General features: G+C 29.5%; 1 long non-coding RNA gene across 1 annotated transcript; it reads left to right on the plus strand.

The window, feature by feature from the left end:
* Window positions 1–822: 822 nt before the first annotated feature.
* On the plus strand, window positions 823–4,686 carry LOC126886489 (uncharacterized). The gene is made up of 3 exons (XR_007698635.1): window positions 823–1,590; window positions 3,123–3,280; window positions 4,527–4,686. It is a non-coding gene; the product is annotated as an uncharacterized LOC126886489 (long non-coding RNA).
* Window positions 4,687–5,195: the final 509 nt, after the last annotated feature.

A 5,195-nucleotide genomic window follows, 5' to 3' on the forward strand; every position in this document is an offset into this window, starting at 1 on the left:
CAGGTTTCGAATATCAGACTACGAAAACGTCTCATGTATTGTGTAGGACAGAACTTCCAATTGATTTGCTACTCTTTCATTAGCATGCAAAAATCAGACTGCTATTTACCACCAATATAATTCCTATCCTCTGACATGTTCTACGTGTCGGAATTATTAAAATGCCCAACATATTTTTCGGACAAAAATTTTTTCATATATTATGTACAAAGTTTGTTATTGAATAAACCTAAAAACAATCTGCTAGTTTTCACAATCATAAACTTGTCAGGATGACACGTTCCACAATTAAAGCTTCCCCTGTTCCAGTGTTTCTATACATCAAAGTGTGTCCAACTAGACACCATTAAGCTATTAACAAATTTTCAGCTTGCTATTAATCAACTTTTTTTTATGCGGAATCCAGGCCTAGGTACGAAATTTTTAAAAGTAGATGTTTAAAAAAAATTGAATTATACACTTTAAACAGCTTTTCAAAACTATTTACAATCATATTATTTGTTGTCATTTCATGGAATTAGGCATACTCCAAATTTAATATTAGTAGAGGAACTATGAAAAAAGAGCTAGAGGGAGATATAATATAATCTATTTTTTAACAAAATTCTTTGATCACAACCAACTAACTCTTGAGATAAACTGGGAATGCAATAGACATCCCTTTATGATGCTCATACAGAAGCACATTTCCAAGCAATCTTACATTACAAAGTTGTTGCTGGCATCCTATAAAGGGAAAAAATAATTATTTTGTATGGTTACAATATATTATCTTAAAGCTGTATTCGATAAAAAATTCTGAAACGAGAAAGCTCACTTTCCCTAACAACACACAACATTCCAGGAATGTACTACCAAAGTTCTATCAATATTTGAATGTCCTGGACATTTAGGGAACATTCGGTGAACATCTGTTTAAATTATTCCTGGAATGTTACCATAAGACATTCTGTGAACATACTACCAATGTTCCTATATTTTAAGTTGCGAAATAATACGTGTAACAGATACAACATTGCTTATAACATACCAGACAAACTAAGTGACACTTTAGGCCTACAGTGCAATAATATGTCAAATTTAAAGAGTTTTCCAAGTTCAATTAATACAATATTATAAACATACAAATGTAATAAAAATTATTGTTCGCGAATATTCAATTTGGAATGCGATTTTGTTAATAAAAAAAATACTTATAACTTATGCAAAACCCAAGAGAGGCATTTATATTTATTTCTTTTGCGTTCATTTTCAAATTCGCCGTGCATATATTTTTGTGCATGGCGCTTGAGAGGGCATCACGTGACTAAAAACGACCAACCAACGACCTCGCTTCGGCCATCTTGGCATCTTCATCTTGCCACCTTTGTTTGTATTATTTGTGCTTTTTAAGAATATTTTTTTAATTCGGATACTTTTATAATAGCTTTAATAGTATTATTAACATAGTGAATAAAATGGTGTCCTGTTTTTAACGCAGTTGGAGTAGCAGAAACAAATGTAGATAAAAAAATCTGCAGGAATAACGTTTCAATTATGACAGAAGCTCCAAACAAATGACTGAATGAAAATGAAAAGCCCTATTAAAAGGTTAGTATCATAGAAAAAAGTGTTGTCTGATTTGGTAGAATGCGATCTTATCCTTCAAAAAATATGTCACGTATTTCAGCACCTGGGAAATTGGAAGGATACTACAAATCTGGCCTCCACATAAGTGGTCTGTAGCTTCAACATGATAGGTGTGAAATTTTAAACGTTCTTGCTGTTGATTGGATAGGAAGGGTAGCGTTATCTAGCCTCCACGCTAGGTACACCATAGCCTCCATACGGTACTTCCAATATTTAATATTATTTTATTAAAGTGGCCAATAAAGGTAAAACACAAACAACCTTTGTTTCTTAATTATTTATTTATACAATAATGTGACATTTTACATAGAAATATTAGTATTTAATTTCGATTAAATATATGTTTACTTGTTGAATTTATCGGCTGCACACAACAGCTGATCGGCCATTAGACCCAACAACAAAACGCGAAATAAAATGTGTATTTTAAAACTGTTGGATAAACAGTACCTACAATCAGAAAAACTTACCTTTAAAAAGGTACTCGATTATGAAATAACAAAAATATCAAAAAACACGACTGAATATCAGCTTTTTATGGTAACACAAACACAAACCAAACACCAAACACATCACATCATGACCGACCATATAAAATAAGTGAACGACAACGAACGAACGAACACGAACACAGATTACAGATTCACAGATAGCGCACGATTTGTCAAAAGTCATGTTCGACCAATCACAATGCCGACATCAGCGCCTCTGACTAAACGGAAGGAAAATAAATACGATTACATGTTTTTTATTAGAGTTAGCGGGGCATGGTTAGTATGCAAATATGTAAACGAAGGCATGCCCTGTATTTCAGAAAATAAATTAATACTATTAATACCCTAATAATACTATTCATAAAAAATCTTTTAAGTAACCTAGATATAACAAAGTGAATAAAAGGCATAAATTAGAAGAATTATTATTTTATTTTATAAGTTAATAATTGGTCATATCCATTTATTATTTTAATAATAATTGTGAATAAGCCACAAACTTCGCTTATTCCTAACTAAAATAGTAAATAGAGATAATAACAATAGGATTTGTAAAACTAAAGTAATTCTTTTTGCGTTTTTGCTAATGTATGCCTTTATAAATAGGATGGTAGACCACACACTATAATATGCAGTACCAACTAATGAATACACAGAATATTATAGTCGATTTGCTAAACTCAGTCTCAGTACTACTGAGTCTCAGACACAACTGGCTAGTGATTTTAGTAAATAATTTTGCCAATTTGGTAAAATTGGCAAAAAAAATAATAACTAAATAGTTAATAATTACTGTAATTTTGGCAAAATAGGCCAAAAACAAAAAAAATTACCTACTAAAATCACTAGCCAGTTGTGTCAGAGTTTGGGGAACCGACTATACTAATAAACAATTTCTAAGCTGTTTTATAATATTTTGTGAGTCCATTAATCATATTTTTTATTTAAAACTAAAATTTGTTAATAATGCTTAGTAATGCCTATATTTTGTATTTTTAGCTTTCCAGAAGATCCTGCTAAGAAGACATGAAGTATAGATCAGATTTGTTAATAGAGGAGTATGTTCAAAACACTTTTTAGAAAAAGATATTGACAGAATTTCACTTTCATCTGTTCGTTTAAGAGACTGTGCTGTTCCAATAGCTTATGTCACACAGGTATATGCATTTTTTTTCTTGGTTTTAACATCTTTAAACGCGAAATAGCAATAGCTTATCGAATTGATGCCATGTTATTTTTCTTTATTAAGGTCTTTGTTTATTATTGTGTATGTGTATTAACAACAGAAACATTTTTGGTTATTCTTTATTTTATTTTATATTTTGTCATCAAGTGTTCAGTCAATGTATGTAGTTTTCTTATGTACACCTTTATGGGTTTATACCTGGTGGATGTATATTTCAATAAATAAATAAATAAATAAATAACCTAATTAATAATACAGTCTGTACAATATAGATACTGTTGTAATTCATTATCTACATCGGAGATCTAAGTTGACATTGTTGCCCAACTGCAAAAAATTTTTGAATTCATTTTAAGTCAAATATATCACATAATTATTGCGAAGTAGATTATACAACAAAACAGATTAATATTCAATGTAAATAAATAAAAACATCAGAAATAGAAAACAAGAATTAAGGTATAATCTTACGTTACAGTTATTAAGGTACCAAGGGTATTATAAGGATAATAACGCTTGAGGTCAATGGTGTTTTTAACAAGGGCCTGAGGGATATACGTTGACCGAAAGCGTTATTATTATAATACCTGTGGTGCCTTCAACGTTTAATGTCTGACTAAATTATTCTTTATATGCGAAAAATTTGAATGAATTTTGAATTGATTAGTTTTTAAATAAGTACATTTACCAGTAACAGTAGTAACATAATTGTGGTAACCATAGTTTTACTTAGGTTGATATTTGTCAACTTGACAGTATCTAAGTCGTTATTTAAATTTAATGCCCAAGGGCGTTATATCGTACTTAACAGACTTCGAAATGTCATTATTTGTCAAATAATGTACCAGTAGGACATTAAAGTAAATAATAAAAACAATAAATATAATGAATACTAAATACTTATTTGTTTGTGAAAAATCTATTTCTTTGTGGCTTTTTTGTAATTAACTATTCTAATGAGGAAATAAGCCACAATTTACTTGAAAAAATAATTTTATTAAGGTTTCTACTTCCACGTCGGATGTCATTGTCAAAATACAAAATGTTCATTATTATTATTTTATTTATTAAATATTATTTATTATTTATTTAAATATTATTTAATATTTATTTTTTTATTATTATTATTTATGCGTATTATTACCTGTAAATAATATTTCTTCTGATTGTTAATTGTAAAGGATAGAAAAATTACCTTTTATTTTATTTTCTTTTAGAATCAGCTGAGAGAAGTGGTCTACAAAAAACCAGAAAGGAAACGGAATATGTGGCTACGAAAAGCAAAAGAAAGGTTTACAAAGCAAATGTGACACATTTTTTTATAATATTTAGGAATGTCAGTAAATTACATTAAAAAATGTATGTAAAGATTTTTTGCAATAAAAATGTTTATATTTATCAAGGATGTATTATTTGGTATGGCCACATATCGTCAGTGATGTGACAATACCTCCTATCTGTTTTTTTCAAGAGATTTGTAAGATAGACTAAAAACTTGTTTCGGCCACCTCCTGTTTTCATATATTTTTTGACTTGTTTTGCAGTAAATTCAACTATCTATTTACTACAAAAAAGTCAGAATATGTACGAAAACAGAAAGTGACCTTAAAAAATGTTTTTCGTCTCCTGCAAACCTCATGAAAAAACATATAGGAGGTATTGTCACATTACTGACGATATATTTCAGTGAATGTCTAAAAAATATACTGTGAATGTTCAAAGAACGTTCGTAGACATTCATGGAATGTTCTAACAAGACATTCAGTCTAAAAATATACTGTGAATGTCCAAAGAACATTCATGGAATGTTCCAACAAGACATTCAGTCTAAAAAATAGACTGTGAATGTCCAAAGAACATTCGTAGACATTCATGGAATGTTCCAA

Source organism: Diabrotica virgifera, chromosome 6 (assembly GCF_917563875.1).
Source record: "Diabrotica virgifera virgifera chromosome 6, PGI_DIABVI_V3a".
Classification (NCBI taxonomy): domain Eukaryota; kingdom Metazoa; phylum Arthropoda; class Insecta; order Coleoptera; family Chrysomelidae; genus Diabrotica; species Diabrotica virgifera.